This window comes from Gavia stellata, chromosome 27 (assembly GCF_030936135.1).
Source record: "Gavia stellata isolate bGavSte3 chromosome 27, bGavSte3.hap2, whole genome shotgun sequence".
NCBI classification, from domain to species: Eukaryota; Metazoa; Chordata; class Aves; order Gaviiformes; family Gaviidae; genus Gavia; species Gavia stellata.
The window spans coordinates 1,166,739-1,185,891 of NC_082620.1; the positions used below are offsets into that span (position 1 = coordinate 1,166,739).

General features: G+C 44.0%; 1 protein-coding gene across 1 annotated transcript in view; it reads left to right on the forward strand.

Moving 5' to 3' along the window:
• EIF4G3 (eukaryotic translation initiation factor 4 gamma 3) overlaps positions 1–19,153 on the forward strand; it is a 149,838-nt gene that overhangs the window by 30,003 nt on the left and 100,682 nt on the right. The window contains exon 2 of the mRNA XM_059830114.1: positions 13,191–13,266. The gene's annotated coding sequence lies outside the window, so the exon portion shown is untranslated. The remainder of the gene's footprint in view (positions 1–13,190; positions 13,267–19,153) is intronic.

Sequence of the window (19,153 nt, forward strand, 5' to 3'; positions counted from 1 at the left end):
TGTTTTTTTTCCTTTTCCCAGCAACACTGGGTCTACTCTGTGACCTGGAATTATTCCCTTTTGCCCCTTTAATTAACAGCGCTGCCAGAAGCTTTCTAAGCGACATTCCAGGGGAGGTGGTGTGCAAGGGCTAAATCATCTTTTAAACTGCAAGCTCCGGCACCTTTGAAGCCTCCGTTTCTTTCCCCTACCTGTCCACCCAGATGTGAACTGATGAAGGAATTGCTGGACGCAGGGCTTGGGTTTTTTCCCTGCTGTTCCTGGTTCTGATCCAGGATTGTCCCTTGCGCAGTGGAAGTGTGAGATGTGCATTGTAAAAGCCATGTAAAATAGCAAGAGCCACTAACTTCAGTCACTTGCACAATAAATTTGGCTGCTACAGAAGCTGGTGTTTTACTTGAACAGACAGATCTGAGATTTTATTTTTTTTTTTAATGTTGGAAGGGCTGCGTTAAGCAAGGTGAGCTCTCTTGTTCTAGAGGTAGGCAGCCTGCTGGCTGACACTAAAGGTGGTTTTATTTTTGTCAGGGCCACAAAAATAAGTATTTGGGTGACAGGGGAACTTCAGAGCTGTGTCTCGTTTCGGGGAATAGCAGGGGTGTAATAGCTGCATAAAATCTTGTAATTAAAAGAAGCAGCTGAGCTGTTTAGGCTTGTGAACTGCCACTAAAATGCTAATTACTTCAGAGTGTGAGAAGGTCTGGAAGAGCCTCTTGATTAGAAATCATGAAGGCTTCTGTTTGAATCAAGTTCTTGGGTTATATTAGTGTCCAGAGTAGCTAATCCACAAACTGCTGACCCTCCAGCGCTGGGGGTAGGAGACCTGCTGCCTTTGTGAGAACGTGCAGATGTTTGGATCGTCTTGGAGCACAGAAGGTGGTTTAGCAGCTGCTGCCAAACTGCGAGAATAATTTAGGGAGAAGAATCACTGTCTCTGGTCAACAAAAAGCCTGTTACTTACCCAGTTCTGCTGATTTTTACATTTTGTATCTGTATTTGTAGCTTCCAGATTGTTAATTGATGGTGTGTTGAAGTCTGTCAGTTAGCAGGGACAGCATCCTAGGGTGATGAGTGCAAATGAAAGATGCCTTTTCTATAACTGAGAAGGAAAAAACTTAAAGCTATTAGTTATTACCTTTATCTTACTGAGATCTTTTCATCCCTCATGTTTTAAGCCGAGCGAGCTGATGCTTTTGAAATGGGTCATGCCACTAGAAGAGATGCACGTGGGCGTGGGGAACAGCATCTTCAACCCAAAGAAAACACTTCCCGACCCACACGATGATCTTGGCTGTCGTACCTGCAATCACCTCGCAGCTCTGCAGCACAGCTGGAGGCAAAGCTATTGCTTCCCAGTTCGCTGCCCTGTCTCCCCAGCTATGCAACGTGAGCTGCGTCCGAAATACCTAGACCATCTTCATTTCAGGTGATGCCTCAGTAAAATCCTCTCGTGGCCTCAAGTTAGAGCATTACTTATGGTATAACGCAGCAATGCTTCAGCTTGTTTCCTTAGTGTGTGTACCTGCTCCTCCTTTCCCAGCCCCGCCGAACTTCCATCCTTGGAATAAATCTTCCAAGGCTTTTATGATTTGTAAAATTTTGATGGCGGTCCTGCTATGAACTCAGTTACTGAAGGCTTAGGCTATTACCATTTCTTACAGGAACATGATTTCTTAAGGGGGATCCGCTTGCGTTCTCATTTGGGAGTGAAAAAAAAATCTGGAAGAAACATTTTATGCAGCGGTTTGAAGTTGTAATAATGTTTAGGATGGCTATGTTATGTTTAAGTCAGCCTCGGCAGCTGCCTTTGGGGTTATTACATCCCTGCAGCTTATGTCATATGCCAGGGATGCGCTTAGGGAAGCTATAGCAAGAGCATTTTATGGTGCAACCTCCCCATCTCTCTGTTCCTGCTTGGTCCTATCCTTTAGGCCAACACAGTTGTCGGCGTGGCTGGGTGGCGAACAAAATTTGGAAGAAAAGGTTCATTTTGATCCAGATCTGCTCCCCGGTCTGGTTGACTGAGCAGCGGTGAATGGGCTCGCGCTGGCAGAGGGCAAGCGGCCGTGAGAGGCCAGGACCACCTCTTTGGCAGCGCCGCTGCCAGATGACGGCTTAATACTAGATCTCCTGCTATTGTGTCCTTCTGCCTGCAGGCGCCTGCTATTTGGATTACACGTTCATGACAGTAATTTTCCTTTGATGCCACCTGACTTCTTGTAGATGCTATCTGTGGCTTCCTTCGCCCCAAGGAGCCTCCAGAGCACAGTCTTGCCTGTCCTCTCTTTCAGGTTAGGAACTGGCTAGGAATAGCTCTGAGAGCATCCAGTCACCTGAGTTGCTTTCTTTCTGAATCAGTTCCTCCCCTGGAAGGAACCTAGTCCTGGATTTGGATTTTTAAAAGGTGAAATGAAAAGCCTGAGAGGAGGAGTTGAGTGTTAGGAAGTGAGTATTGAGAGTTCGGGTATGGAACAGCTGTGTCATAGGGAGAGGACGATTTAAAAGCTGATTTCCTTACCCATCCTTGTCTTGGTATTCTTCTGGTAACCTGGGTGGCTTCTTGACCCACAGACCTTTTGCAGTTGCCTGGCCTCCTAGACAACTGGAAATGGGTTCCCTGAGCACGTAGCCCCATTTCTGGCAGCAGGGTGATGTACACCTTACCCAGGTCACATTTGATGTGATTTATTCCCAGCATACAGATGGTGGCTGGGGACATGCAGCTCCTGCCAAACCACCGGGGAGATGCGGGCTCTCTTCCCCCTCTTTTTACATACATATGAATCATCTATAAAGGTGCGTGTACACATTGTAGGATGCTTACAAATACACTCTGACTGCTGTGACTACATGTATTGATCAGTTCGTACGTGTTTTAAGAAAGAAGGAAAGGATGTCTTGGTGTAGATCTTAAGATGACAAACAAAAATCCATCTTTGCCTTTAATACACAGATATAAAGAGCAGCAACACCTAAACCCATCGTTCCCATGCCTTGCTCTCTATACTTGGGCAGAAAGCAAAGGAAAGCTTAGTAATTGATTAGAGCAGCACAGCCCCACAGCCCTGGCAGATAAGATCTGTAGCGATTTTATGTAATATTAAGAGATGGTTAGCCCAGTATCGCATGGCATGAGCCCAACTTCCTGGCATCGCCCTGCTTGGGACTTTTGGGCTTCGTTTTTGATGCCAGGAGGATCAAAGCTTACTGGGTGTGCACAGTGCTGACATAACACATCTCTGCTTATGATTTATTTGGTGTATTTTGGAGTGCAGGCGTCATCCGGCACCTCTCCTTGGGATATTGGCCCATGATGGTCCTTTAATTTACAGCAGACCCTCCCAGAGCTCAGCCGGTTTTAGTGCTGGTCACCAAGGCTCGCCCTGTTGAGCCTTTCCCCCACCTTTACATTTTGGGCTCTTTATAAGGTCCCTCGGCTGGGGTTGTGGCTAGAGGACTGTGAGAAATCACTGAGCGGTAGGAGCGGTGGCTGAGCAGGGTTGGAGACTAATGGGGCTGTTTCAAGTTCCTGAGCGTAGCCTGTTTTCTGCAGCGTAATGGGAGTTTTAATTAACGTGGACAAGTATGATCATAAATAACCCTCCTAAAATTAAATGGAATTTTAAGGCTACATTGGCATATTCCCCATGATGCCATTGCCTCTCTGGAGAAGTAATACTATGACTTTCCAGCCGAAGGGAGCTGATGAAATCTATTGACTTTTCCATCTCTTAGAAGAGTCCATATATTGTAAGAATAAAATATGAATTAAAAAAATATGCAAGTGGCTGGTGTTTTATGGAGGAAAGTGGACTATTAAGCTAAAACAAGTCAGCTAGGGAAAAGTTTTCTGTACCTGAGTAAGAGATGCTTTCCTGGCACAGTGCTCACCCTGCGTTACCTGTTACCTGAGCTGACACAGACATGATCCGGGGTGTCTTTGTGGCTTATTTTTTTTTGAATTACTAATATTTTGCAGCTTGGTCCAAACCTGGATTTAACCTTACTCAGGCTGTGCTTTGAAAACCCACTTCCTGGAGAAGCTGCCGTTAAAAATACTCGTCGGACAAAGTTCCCAGTTACAGAAACAGTTAGTCCGTCGCTTCCAGACCTGTGCCCCCACCCACAAACACCACACTTCAAGGAAAATCCCAGCAGGATTAGCGGGGTTTAGACGCAGTTTCTTCTACCTCAGACAACCTTTCCAGGTCTAAGCTGAAAATAGGCGATTTGCATTGATGCTTGGGTTGCAGCTGAAGAAGACAGATGAAGTAACAAAATCAGGTTGCCCTTAGAAACGCATTTGTATTGGACAAAATAATTGATTGGGTTTTTGTCGCGTTTGCACTGATCTGGTATATTGGCTGACAGCTTCCCTGATAACTCACTCCTGACGGCTCGCAGGCTGAATGAAATGCATCAGGGTGAGGCGAGGTCTGGGGATGATTTACGTGCTGGTGAGCTGTCTCCAGTTCTTTTTAATTTAGAGATGCAAAACTGAGCCTGAAAGTAATGAGCTCTAGATAATTAGGTGCTTGTCTGCAGGTGTAACTATTGCAGCTGCCTACAGCTGGTGCTCTTAATATTGCTGATTTTTATTTGAAATCATTATGGAATGAATGAGATGCTGGAAATACAGTTAATTTGCAACAAAGAGGGTTTTTTCCTGTTGTTATCTTCCCCTCTGACCCCCAGCTTTACTTTGGCATTCCTGTTTGGCTTGGCTGTGAGATGTATCCCACATGGACCGAAGACTAAAAGAAAATGATGGTGATAAGTGGCAAAGTGTTGTATTATGCAGTGATGATGTCTGGTATGCATCATAGATTGACGAAAGGCCTGATCTAATTTATCATCATTAATGATTAGCCAGATGGGAAGAGTTATCTCGAATTCCTGCCTTGGTATTAAACGGTTTGTGAAGGCATTGCTGATGGAAAAAATGCAGCACAGTACGTTACCTACGCGTCAGGAAGGTGAGTGAGGAGCAAAAACATGTTACGGAGTGGACGTATGTAGGAAGAAAGACTTTGGAAATAGATATCTTGTGGAACAGGTATTTTTAAAAAAGCATGTAAGTTGGAGGATTTGGAGATGTGCTTGGCTATTAATAGAATGTGCACTTTGGATGTGTCTGCTGCGCTGCAGCTTTAGCACGTTTAATCAGAAAGAAGTGCTAGGTTATGCGTCAGGTATTGTGAGCCACCCTGAAGTTCAGCGATGCAGTCAGACATGTAAACACGGACACCAGCATCCTCAGATACAGAGCAGCGTTCATCAGAGCGCCTCCGAAATGTGTTGGGACTCACTCACGAAGGAAAAGGAGAAGAAATCTGAATAGCTGGAGGCTGCTGGATCTCAGCAGCAGTGATGCTGGGGGAAGGAGAGGGAAATCACGCTTTTCAGTAAGCATTCAAAGGTCACGTTTTCCTTTCAATCGGCAATTTTCAGAGGAGCCTTGGAAAGCTCGTCTTCCGACAGCCATTGAGGTTCATCGGGATTTGTGTGCCCCTTTTCTTTTGAAAGCTCTCGCTGCTGCCCTGTTCCTATTCAGTTCAGTGCAAGCGCAGATCGGGTGACATTTTGTGGCAGACAGAAGGGAAAGGAAGCGTTTGGGATTATTTAAAAGCTAGTACTGAGATTAATGACATGTAATTAGGTAAAAAGCTTAAGATGAATTTCGAGAAAAGTTTTATTACAGGGAGAGTGTTCATTTAGAGTATGGCATAAGCTGGGATAAGTAGCGAAAGCCTCACCGCTTGTAACATTTGGATCTGGACAAAGCTTGGGAGATGATACTTTAATGAGGAACACTTAAATGGCAGAGGGATGGACAGGCCTTATCGCTTTCAGTTATCGTCAAATAGTTCAGGCGGGGAACAAGGAAAGAGCCCTGCAGCCAGTAATTTCGAACGAGGCAATTGCAGTTCATAAAGGAGCCAGTGAGACTGTGCAAAACATCAACAATATTTATGTAGGTGCATTTCTGGTACAAAAGCAAGAGATAAATACCTTATTTAAGGTATTTGTTGCAAGTATAAAATAGCCCATAAATGAGAACTTCAGTGTTACCGTTTAATACACACAATAACATGAAGGATTAAAAAGGCAGTTTACACAAACATTTCATTGATCCACTTAAATTTTATATGTTTGACAAATGGCAATTTGGTTGTGAACATTGACTACACATGTTGCAGTAAGGAGCTTTATTAGGCCATAAAATGTTGAAACAAGCTTAATAATGGCTTTTGCCATAAGATCCTTCTGGGTATAAGTCATTACAGAAGGTGGTGAATCTTGGAAGTATGGTTTGCATCCATTTACAGGAATAGGGGCACAATGATGTACTGCTCTGTTACGTAGCTCGGTAATTTAAAACCATAAACCCCATTTTGCCACTTTACAAACACCTTTTATTGTGTTCCTTTATTTTAAAAACATTTGACTAGCCAGAAATACGTCCTTAATGTCAGAATTAAGTATTGGTGTAAAGCTGACATGGGCTTTTAAGGAATTCTTCACCTGCAGCTCTTAACTTTGACCCTATTTCTGAGTGCTCACACCGGCAAAAAGTTATATTTATATTTTCCCTGCTAAAATAACAGTAAACACCAAACATTGAAACAACAGTCCTCCATTCAGTTTTGACCTGTGACACAGTCAGCACTCTGAATCATGCTTTATTTTGACATTTAATCGTGTTGCGCAAGACCAGTTGCATCCATCTAAGAGAAGTAAAATAAAACCACTGTTTTAATACAGAGGGCCAGCTCATTCCTTTGAGGTTCGACCAAAAGGCATGGCCCCCTTGTCAGGAATCCGCTAGCAAAAAAATAAACCAGAACAAACAAAAAAAACCTCAAACCCACCCTCAGATGGAATGAGAGCTCTGCAAGGATGGGAGATGTTAGATGTCCGGGCAGCGTACAGTTGCCGAGGCTGGGATGTGCCGTTGGCTATAGGCAGTGAGGGGTTAGAGAGGGCTGAGCAGCAGCTTGGCATTTTATTGGGTTCTTCTTAAGCCTTTAAACATTTTCCAAAGTCCTTGAATTACGTTGGGCTTGGGTTTTGTAATATCAATTATCTCTCATCTCTTATTAGCAGGAGCTGCTCAGCTATGAAGGGTATAAGGTGCTAGATTCCTGTAAGACAGTTGAAAAAGCGGAGACGACAGGGACACCGGGGAAAACCAGCACGTACCTCTCTAATTAAGGGCTTGAGTCTGCATGTACACAGGGGGATTGAATTATGGTCACCTGGGCAACATTAATCCTACCTTTTGCCAAGTTTGGAGTTGTGTGCTTTGTAACTTGACTTTTTTTTTTTTCCCTTGGATGAAGTTTGTTTGGTTGTAGTAAGTATTTCAGCATGGAGAGAGTGGATGGCACTGTTTTCATCTTACATACTTATTTTTTTTCCTCATGTGACATGTCACTTGGTGGAGTTTGGTTTTGGGTTTGTTTTTCTTTTTTTTTTTTTTAAAGGCTGTAGTTTGTTTTACCAGCTGTCCTTCCCCCAGCTTCTGAAACGTGGCCTGTCAAAAGAGGAATTTATTTTGAAGGGATAATTGATTCGCAAAGTACTTGCTAAATAAACGGGTTTGTGATGGTGCGCTTTGCTGCGTTTGGGGGTAGCGAGCGGAAAGCTGAAGGGAAACAAGCTGCAAAATTTCTTGGTGAGGAGTTTGTGCTGCAATTTAATTCCCCTTCCGACAGGGAGCATTGAAGCTTTCCGAGCTCTTCATACATTGCAATGCAGATTTCTAAAACACAATGTGCTGTAGGTGAGTTTATCTCTTCACCTTTTGCTTTCTTTTGTAAACCTGGTTTGATTTTTATCCTATATAAACTTGTTAAGAGGAGCATGATGCTACCTCCCGTCCCTTCTCTGCTGCGTGCACAGCAGAAAAATTGGGGAAGCAGAGGGATTTCTGCAGCGTGGAAGCGCTTGGTACGAAACCCCACCAAGGTATCGCTAAGACCCCCATTGCACTACCTCTTTAAGACCACAAGCGCGCCGCGAGAGCTCTGCTTGCGAGGGCGAGAGGCAGGCAGGAGCTAGGAAGTCATCCCTGGATGGCACGGATGCATCCGTGGGCTTCGCCGCCAGCGGATGGGGCGAGAAGACCCGGTGCTTGAACCGGCTCACTAAGGAAGCTCCCTGGGAGCTCACTGCCAGGTAGGATCGAGCGCGCTGAGCAAAAGGCTTCACCCAGCGAGCAGAGGACGCCGGAGCTGCAAAGGACGGGGTGATGCTGGGGAAGTTTCAGCAAGCTGCATAGCTTTTCCCTTTTAACCTTTTAAGTGAGTCCTTGCGGTTTCCGAACCTGCTAAATTAGGTGCTTTTGCTGTTAGGATGTTCACCTCCTGCATTTTAATTGCATGTTAAATAGAAAAGAGGTTGTAGAGGACAAACACGCTCTTTAACAGCTCTCTGCCATCAAATACCTCCTTACTCAGAGGGTTTTTGAAAATTCCTTGCACCAAAAAGCTGAAAGAAGCGCTTGAATTTGATGTGGTTTCTTGCCCTTCTGTAAACTTGCGTGGTGGTTTTATCTTGTATTTTCTTCAGTCGTTTAATACACAACTTCAGTACAAGCGGGGACATGCATCGGGATTATATAACCCTGGGGATAGCTGGTGGGAGACTCGCTCTGTTTCTGTGCAGGGATAAAAATCATTAGTTCTGAATGTTTTTTGTCTAACGCGTTTGCATACGTGCCCTTGGGTACCCGCAGTTATTTTTATTCACGTGAGAAGGTGCTTACTCGTTACCATCAGCTGGAAGTGAAGAAAGAGGCCATCAGTGCACGCTCAGGATAAAATGGTTGCTAGTTGCTGAAAACGAGCTTAGGTAAGAAGCACCATTTGAAGGAAAATGAATCCATTTTGGAAGAAAATGTAATAGTGTTTTTTCTTTTCCCCCTCCAATTGAAGCAGGAACAGAGCAGAAAAACCTGTACAAATCCTTGCTGTGAGAGCCTATTTCACTGCGTGTTTTCAGGTTGTTCGTTGCTGTAAAAGCCCACAAAAATCTTGCAGCCTTTCAGTTTTGTAGCATGATGAGAACAAGCAGACAAATGTGATACAAGGGGAAGATTTCTGCAAGAAATTCCTCCTGACTTGTATTTAACTCTGCATTTGGCAGTGCCTCTGAATGCCCCAGCTGACAGGCAGCTCTGGTCTGGATTTTTTTCTTCAATCACTTTGAAGAGGAGTCGTATATTCTCCCTCTCCTCAGAGCGTGGCTATGGCTGTGTAATTAAAAGATATCCTCCTCCTTTTGCAGAGTCTTTTGGTTTCAAGAAAAATGCTGTTTCGTCTCCAACCGGCATCACTATCTTTGCCTGCCTTCTCCCAGTGGGTCCTTAATAGCTCCTGAAATTCCCCAGCTTGTAATCACTGCCGCAGCCAGATGGGGACTAGGTGGAACTCCCATTGCATCTGTGCCTGCTTTTATTAATCTGCCAGAAGTATCTCACTTACGTGGATTTTTAAATATATATATATATAAATAATTTCATGAGTTAATGAGCCCTAAACAGCAATGAAGAGAATCCAGAGTCAGTGCTAGCCGCTGGCTGCCGTCCTTCTGGTTTTTGGCGTGATGCTGATGGAGGAGGGAAAGCTGTAGCGAGTCAGTCAGCCCTACACAAGCGTGAAAAGCGGAGACTAGTTCCACTTTACTAACCTGCCGGTTGCAGATGTGATTTAAGAGGTTCCCCTTGCTCCTGCTCTTCTGCTTCGTCGCCCGCCTCGTCTTTTCTCCCTGCGGTAACGGAAGGATCTCTGAAAACAGTGTGAGGTTTGGGTTTAGCTTTGCTTTTCCACCCCCCTGCTCCCCTTCCCACCCTCCTGGATCATTTCAGAGCACGGCTGCACAAATAGTTGAATCGGTGCAACTGAAGAGGGTGACGTGGGTGGCAAGGATATAGGGGGAGGAGGAGGAGGAGGAGGGAGGGCAGAGGATCCTCCTGAATTGGATCTAAGCATGCCAGGGTAGTAACATGAAAGAGCTGCCTGAATTATTCAGCATATCCCCATTTTCTTTGCGCTGCGGTTAATTAAGCACTGCGATAGAGCCAGGCTGGGTTATACTTTAACGCGCAAACTTCACTGCGTGTGATGGGGGCAGTGGGAGGGCAGCGTTCGTGTGGTTTGCGTTGCATCTAGGGTTGTGCAGCTCTCGATGGTACCGAAATCTCTATGTAGCGAAAGAAGATGAGTGTCCCAGAGGATGGTTTGCCGTGGACGTGGATGAGACGATGCTGCTGGATGAGGTTTCGCTTCCCATCTGCCTGCTATGACCCATTCACGTCCCATGGTGGAGTCTCCTGTGCTGTCACTCTTAACCCACTTCTAGGAAAAACAGCCTCGTTAGCAAGAGTCTGCTGATGAACTTTTGCAGTCACCCTGGCTCGCTTCTCCTGAAATAACAGCAACTCTTACCCCAGGATGGACTCCTTTGGCAGATGTAAGGGGAAGGAGGGTTGTCACTTCTACCAGGGGGGCAGAAACAAGCTCCGGGAGACTTGCAGGGAAGCGGTAACCTTTCCGCCGGCCGACCTCTTTGCAGAGAGTCAGTCTATAGATACCAGAAGTCAGATGTGGAAAATAATCGCTTTCCCCAACCATTGTATCTCATTAAGGCTTACTGGAATTTAAGGCATTTTTGTCCCTATCAGTCTCATGTCCAGGTTCAGTCCTTCGGCAAAAAGGACTTAAAAGGTTTCTTTTTCATCTGATGAGAAGCATCACTTCCTAGAAAGGATCTTAAACAGCAACCCCAAACTCTGAAAATCCATCTAAACTGCTCGTTCCTTTAGGCAGCCCTTCCTGGGTGCAAAAAGAGCGGTTACTCTGCTCAAAGAAGATTATTTTCTCCTGGCTTATATAAGTTCTAAAATAAGAAAATAAATCCCAACCTTCTCAAGGATGAAACAGTTTTTCCAAACTCAGGAACGATCCCTTTTGAAGCAGCGATTGCTTCAATTAATTAAGTCAAAACTGCCTCGAGATTGGAAATCTCAGTGGTGACAGAAGGGCGGCAGCTTAAAACTGTGCCTCCGCCCTATCCTTCTTTATCGGAAGATGGTTATGGGTGTGAGGGTAGGGTGCTACAGCGGTGGCGTGCAGAAAATTGGCGAGTTTTTGGTCTGTCTTGCAGTGTGTTTCTAATCTTCCTCTCCCAAATTTTGGCTTTCTGTCGGTGTTTTCCGAATCTCAGGAATGAATGTAAGATCCTCGGGATGAAGGCTGGGAGTGACGCCTCGGTTCTGTTGAAGTCTGTGGCAAATCTTCCCGTTGCTTCGCTGAAGTCAGGATTTTACGTCTAATTTTGTTGTTAAAAACCTCTTTGTTCTATCAAACGATACCACTTATGCGCGAGCTGGCAAGTCTGCAAGTTGAAGATAAGCCTTAGAGCCTGAAAATAAATTCTTTCACTCATTTAAAAAAAAAAAGATAATACGTAGGCTGAGTGAGCACCGTCTTGGGAGCCAGCGGTGCCAGATCCTCATCTCGGTTCTCTCAATCTGGAGCTGGTCGTAGGCGTCCTGTTTTACACCTGCCAGGCTTTAACGGGGACATTACGTACGTGCAAAGGTGTTGTGAAGGTCAGGGGCGGTCTTTTCCATGCGTAATCCTATAATGCAGGGTTTTTATCATGTCTGGCGTTCAAACAGCGAATACATAACAGAATTGGAAGTTTTTAGAACAATTTCTCAGCCTGCTTAGTGAGGGTGGACCTTTTTAGTGATGTGTTCAGTATCAAAATAGTGCCATACTGTAAATCTGCTTCTGCTCTGCCGTAGGACTGGTCTCGGAGGAGGAGACCCGGCTGGGGAGTGCTGCAGACGATCGACAGATGCAGAGCGGGTCATGGCTGAGCAGTTCTTACCTCAACCTTAAAATTTCATCCATTTTAAGGAAGGGGAACGGGTAGGATGGTGGAGCTTGGATCGCCGTTGAGTCTCGACAGCACTGGCAGGGTCTCTGCTGCCGCTGTGATGTTGGTCCCTGCAAAGGTTTGGGGAGGAGCGTTTCTTTGGAGATCAAACTTGTAGTGCCAAGGGAGGATTCTTGGAAGACTCAAACTAATCTTCTAGGTTCAAAATTTAACTTACAAGTGGGTTTTTTCCTTCATTTGAACAAAACCCAAGAAGTGTTTTCATGATTTTATTTTTTTTTTTTGAGTATCCGCCATTACGTTAACATGTGAGGTCTGTGTTGCTGGCTTGCGTGCAAGAAACTGAATCAATCAGGCTGTTCTCATTTTCCAAGAGGCTTTGACGTATAAAATGTAAACAGCAAAAAGGTGAAATCTGAATACGGCATTTAGTGGAAAACTTTTCAGCAAGTTAAGCATGGTTATTTTATGACAGTGGGCGTCGGGTATTGAGTAGACATACGCTGGACCTAAGGCCACAAGGTGTTAGCTAAGTCAGGAGGCTTTTTGCTTTTAAATACCTGCATCCCCTTGTTTTATTCCGCAAGTAAACCGGATTCTAGCTTATTTGTTTGTTGCCTGAAGTCTTTTTCCCTATTTTTTTTTTCCCCCTTGGATTCCCACAATACCTTTCCAATTTAAGAAAACTATTGCAATTTGCCTCTGAATAACCCTGCAGCAGATCATCGAAACTTAAAATCCATCTGACAGCCCCTTTTAGAAGCGATTTTGGTGGGTGGATGAGGAAAGGAGTTGCTGGTTGAAGAGAGACAAACAAGGAAACAATTATAACACGATTCCTGCGTGGTTAGCAAAACAGGCGCTGCCTTTGTCAGAAAATGCCCTGCTGATCAGCAGGGTTTGTCTCGCTGAATGCGAAGAGCTTTTGGGTTTGGGGTTTTTTCCCCTTACTCTTTAAAAAAAAGAAAAAAAAAAAAGGTGGGGGATCCTCTTGACAGGACAAAGGTTTTGTAGATTGTTTGGCGATTCCTTTGCTTTCGGTTTCTCTTGCTATATTTGTCGGTGACATCTGCCTTTTGAAGCCACGCTTTGGTCCTCTTTTGGAAAACCTTGAAGGACCGTAGCGGCCTGGTTGCGTGTGAGTGCCTCGGAGATGTTTGTGTGTCTGCCTGAGCGTAGAAGGTGACCCGCTGCGTTGATGGACGACGCATTGGCTGTGTTTATCACCCAAAACGTGACCCTTCCTTCGATGCTGCTTTCCTTAACTTGCTGTATTGCAGAATCCCCCGAGGTCCTGTTCAGCAGCCCCTCGAGGATCGGATCTTCACTCCGACCGTCTCCGCTGTGTACAGCACTGTGAGTATCTGGCTGGTGCCGCTGCGGTCGCGTTGCTTTTGAAAGGAGCACGTTTTCCAAGCACGATTTCCAAGGAAATCGTATAGTTTTTTTTAAAAAAATACATTTAAACCCCATACAATTTAAAAAAAACTTACAGTTACAAAAATGCAACTTTTTTTTGCCTCCTAAAATAAATGATGCTGGATGAAGACCCTTTTTTGTTGCATGTGAGTAGGAAAGGAAGAAATCTTGGGGACTTCTGGGTCCGTTCCACTTTTTGTTAAGTGTTTTAGTGTTAAGTGTTTAGTTTTATTTAGCAGATACGAGAGTGGGTTTTCCTAACAGAGTTTCACCTGAGTGAAAATGTTACTGGCCATATTTTCAGTCTGTTGGCACCATCTCTTCTCTGCCTCCTGCATCTTGAAGACTGACTTGTTGGAGTGTATTAGTGGCTGCTCATTTCTAAGAGTTTCTTATCAGAAAAACAATCAAGGAAGGTTTGTTTTTCACATGAAACATTCCATTACATAGAGGAAGAAATGTTTTGATGGTAGAAGGAATATTAGGATAGGTGCTTTTGGCTCACTGTCCTACATGTTTGTTTATAAAGTTTGATTATCGAGGAAATTTAGCTTAGAGACGTAGCGATGTTTATTTGTGAACATATGATAGCATTTTCCTTTTATTCATTTCTTTTTTTCAAATGGTAATAGCTGGAAACCCAGTGTTATTTATAAGCTTTGCTAAATCAGCACCGCCCTGGGAAAGTAATATTTTGCTTTTCTGGTGGGATAGTGCAAATATTTTTTGATGCCAAAAAAACGCTTTTAAGCTGCTCTTTTAATTATTTGGAAAACAGGAAGAAAAGCTGTAGATGGAAGAAATTCACTGTATTTTATGCAGTAACATAAGCTGCTTATAGAAAAACATAAGCTGCTGTACAAGGTTTCCTCCTTCCCCCTGTTTGCCTGGATAACTGGTGAAGGGGTTACCAGCTCCATCTCCTCCATGTGCAGAGTCCGGGTCTGGAGCATCTTTAGCCCCTTCCTTTTTTGGGCTGTAGAGAAGAGTTTTGTGATCGCCTTTTCTACCAGAGAGACCGCTGTTAAGCGATGCAAAGCTGAGCTTTGTGCAGGATTAAGCGCAAAAGTCCAGTGGCTGTCGGTCCGAGAAAGGCAGAGGCTCGGGCGGTAGTTGCAGTAGCAGAAAGACTTGGCCGTGGTCTGGTGGCCAGCCAGCAGTGGATTTCCATCCAGGTGAGTTGGAAATGTTGGGGTACAACTCTGACGAGGGTTTAAGATTTTGAGGTTTGTGGCTTTGACAGCAGTGGATCGACAGACTCCAGCTGCAGGCTGGTTTTTTTCTGGGTTTTTTTTTTTTTCCCCCTAGCTTTGTCCTCAATATCACATACATACGTATGTATGCAAAAAAGCAAAACCAAAGGAACGTAAATGTACAAACAGTTGTAATAAATAATTCAGTCTATATTATTCTTTGTATACCCCATACAGCACTTAAAAACCACTTTAAAAATACCTGAATTCCTTTTTTGGGGAAAAAGAAGGTTATTTTTTTCAATTCTTTCCTCCAAAGACGTAATTGAGATGCCTGTGGGAAAATATGACTGTAAAAATTTAAATCAATGTAAAATACAAAAGTAACTGTGAAGAATGACCTAAAATAGCTTTTTCAGTGTGGAAGAATATCACTCCTTGATATGCTACAGGAATAGAAGCCAGGGCTGGGAGTACCTCCGTTCTAGGCTTTAGGAAAATGCAAGTTTGAAAGAAAATTTCATCTTTTAGGGAAAGGAGAGAAATTTCTCAGCTAGGTTCCTCTTGAGCTTCTATTTGAAGCCCTTGGCAGATTGCAAATTTAGAGTAAGTCCTAGAAAAGATGAATTAGGATGGAAGAGGCACATGATCGGAGGTCCTTGACAAATTCATTCATCACAGGTCTCTGTGGTTTATTACACGAGTGGCAGCGTTGTGTATTTAAGGTCTGGGTTTGCAACAAATAGCTCATTTTTTAATTTATGATTTTTATGTATAGTTCATCTAGATTTTACAGAACTCCTGTAGTACAGAGGTATGGAAGAGGTATCTTCAGCACCCAGTGACCGCTTTTTTACTTCCACATTTTGTTTGCTCGTCATCGTATGTGGGTTTCCACACGGATTATGCATCGCAGTTTTCCAGTACGTGTATTTTGGTGGAGGGTGGCTGGTTTAGGAAGAGGTCTGTGGTCTGACACCACCGTACAGTGACTCTGAGCTGCGCCGGTGTTTTCCCTGAAGGTGATAGTATGTCATGCATGGGGTGGGAGGACAAATCATTTGCGATATGGGCAAGCCACAGATGAAACCACTAGTTTCAGTTAGATAAAGATGAAAAATAATTCGGTTATCCTTTCCATGGCTTTTCACATGTGTTATCAGGACCTCACTTGCACATTCCCGAGCTCTTTTTTTTCTTCCCAGAACTACGTGCTGCTTGCCAAAAATGGGAATGGAAAATTATGTGGCTTTCACTGTGAGCCCCAATAATCTCCCTTGAAATAAAGTCAGAGGAACACATTTTCCTGTAGGGCGGAGATAGGAGGTGAGGGAGAGACAAAGTGTGATTTGTCAGATGAAATGAGGTTTGTGCGAGAACTTGGAGATGCTCAAAATTCCCAACAAAACCATGGTAGAAACTCTTTCTCAATGAAGTCATACTGGTATTTAAATCAAAACCACCTAACCTCGTCATGTATCATCTTCGTTTATTTTATATAGTATACTGTAGAAAATACTGATATTTGGTAGGTTGTGGGTTTTTGTTGGGTTTTGTTTTTTTTTAATAAATAAATCCAGCAGTAGAATTATTTTAAAGCAAATCACAGTTGGAAATAATTTTTTCAACGAACTAATCTTGTAATAATTTATCAATAAAGGAGAATGTTATATCATAAGAGCTACTTTTGGACATGAAGATTTGGGTTTCGTCCTGTAAGCAGCTCCTTGCTTGGTGTTTCCTAATTCTTTATACTACAAGAAATTAATGCAACTAGTTCTACATCTGCTGTAATACCCCAGACCTGTGGAATCTGGAAAGGGGAATGGAGGAAGAATGGAATTTTGTTTCTGTTGTAAAATATTTCAAAGAAACGTATTCAAAGAAGCTTTTTGGCTTGGAGTTTGAGGGAAAGACATTGACTTCTGACAGAAAGGGAACTGCGCCAAAGGTGGCCTTAAATAGCAGAGGCCACCGTGCGTGCCTGCACCCGGAGTAACAGGGGCTGATTTCTATTGAAAACGAAACGAATATGGACGCATGATCAGAAGCAGATGTGCTCCTCAAATTCAGCATGAGGCATGAGTTGGGAATCGGGTAAGAAAAAGAGCTGTGTTAATGTACATCCAGTTCTCACACGAATAACCTTTTTTGGCAGATTACGGTGGAGGTTCGTAACTGCCCCAGTAACACGCTGTGATCTCAAGCGCTGAAGCTTGGACCAAAAATACTTTGAGATAAACTTTTATAAGCTAAGGAACAGCATTGACTCCTGGATGCGAACTGATTAGAAACGAGCGTTCATTTGATGTACCTGTTTGGAGAGAAGTGCGTGTAAGTTGGTTGGGTGTAGCCTTGAGCAGAGTTTCTGTAGCGTGGCTCGATCCAATGCTGGTTTCAATTTGCTGTGTTAATTGCAATCTCACTGGGTCTCTTTGGGGCAGATTCCACCTCGTGTCAGGTTGCCTGACTCAGTGCCAGCTGATGGTAAAGAAGGTAATGGGAAAGTGAGGTGTTGAAGAACCTGCTTGCCCCAAATTTTCAGTGACTGAGGTTTGACTCTGGCCTTTGCTCCCTTGGGTGTTCATTTGGCTGCTTTTGGGCAACGGGGTGCCCATTGGTGGCCCCCCGGTAATTTCACACCCAGCAGAGGTACTGTGATTTGCCTTTGTGTCCTTTAAAGGGATCTTCCTGCGATGAAGAGAATCCTGTAGAAAAGAGATTAGGGAGGATTAGCTGCTCCAGCCACCCTGTGCTTAAAGGAAGGATCTGGGTCAGGAGGCCGACTCGTTCCCCTGCCCGGCTGCGGTGGAGGCTGCAAAGTGTGCGAGAGGGATGCTTAGTTCCTCAGATGCTGTCAGCGCTACTTTGAAGCTGTTTGCACCAGCCCGAGCGAATAAATTGAATGCTGGAAGGAAAGAGGTTCTGTCTGAGTTGGAGCCTTTTTTTTTTTTTTTAATTTTTTTAGGAAAAGAGCAGTTCTTAATGATAAACTATTGTCCCCATAATCGAGAGATTTTTGTGGCACGCCCTATCCATTCTGATCTAACCTGAATGTTTCATGGACACAACCATGCGTCTCAGATTAGGTACTTGGAGGGGGAAGAATAATCCAAAACTTGTGAAAGATGCTAAAACCAAAAGATTTAAGCTCAAAAGGAAAAGAGAGAATTCCAGCCTGAGTTTTATTTCATGTTTCATTCATTATTTCCTTTAAAACACAGGATTCAGGCTTCTGGAAAACTAAAGTTAGCCTCTTGCTACTCAGTTAAGGAAAAAAGAAAGCGATACACTAGCAAATTAATATGTAATTTTGTGTATCCATTTTTAGGAGAATAATTTAATCTCTAGATTTAAGAAGGATATTTGCTTCCATAGTAATCACAAACCAAGTTTATGTTCTGCAGAATCCCATTTAATAAACAGAAAACCAAACCTCAGGCACTGTGAGGGCAAACATCCCATAACATGAGTTATGAGCTAGTAGAGTCTCTCCCTGGTTGATTTTTTTAAAATCAGTGAATAAACACACAAATACAGCAAGTTTGTCTTCCTTTCTCACCTGTTAACGTTCAAATCTGTATCCTACATTTCAGTTAATTTGTCAATACTTTGTTACCAAGAGGAAGCTGTAGAAATACCTACCTTGCTGTAGCTGGCGTGAAAGGCGCGCTCTGCTTTCGCTTGTGCTGGAAGGGCAGCTGATCTCTTTTGTGGGTCCGCTGAGCTAGGCTTGGCTAATCGTAGCAAGTCACAGAATCACTAAGGTTGGAAAAGACCTGTAAGACCATCAAGTCCAACCACCAACCCAACCCCACCATGCCCACTAAACCATGTCCCGCAGTGCCACGGCCACACGTTCCTTGAACACCTCCAGTGATGGTGACTCCACCACCTCCCTGGGCAGCTTATTCCAGTGTTTCACCGCTCTCCCAGTAAAGACATTTTTCCTAACATCCAGCCTAAACCTCCCCTGGCGCAACTTGAGGCCGTTTTCCTCTCGTTCTATCACTCATCACTTGGGAGAAGAGACCAACACCCCCCTCCCCACAACCCCCTTTCAGGTAATTGTAGAGAGCGATGAGGTCTCCCCTCAGCCTCCTCTTCTCCAGACTAAAGTCCTGTCAGATACTGCCCAAGTGCCAAAGCATCAAGATGGTATGATTTTATGATCATTCTGTTGCCTTAATTAGGCTTTCAAGCAAATTTTAGTAGGTCCAGGCCAGTGTCTGTAATGTCTCTGCTACCTGTCTGCTGCATTGCACAGGTGTCCCGTGGCCCATCATTCATGCAGCTGCACAGCTTTCCTTTTGGTTTGGCTTCCAGATTTCATACCAATTCAGAACAGCATTCCTTGCAGTCTTTAATTAACCTCTAACCTCGGTTATTTGCGTGGTTTCATTTCTGAAGAGGACTGTTGAATGCTTACGCTAACCTGGGATATTATTAGTGCCCCCGGCCCCCTCGTCAAATGTCTGTGTGGACTTGGGTGCTGTTGGAGATCAGAGGATTTTGGATGGCTCTGGCCTTAGTTGGAATAGTGTATGCACTTGTAAGTGTAGGGAGATAAAAGCTGGCAGTGTTTGAAGTACCACAGCTATTGCAAAATAACCTCTTTTTCTCCACGAGAA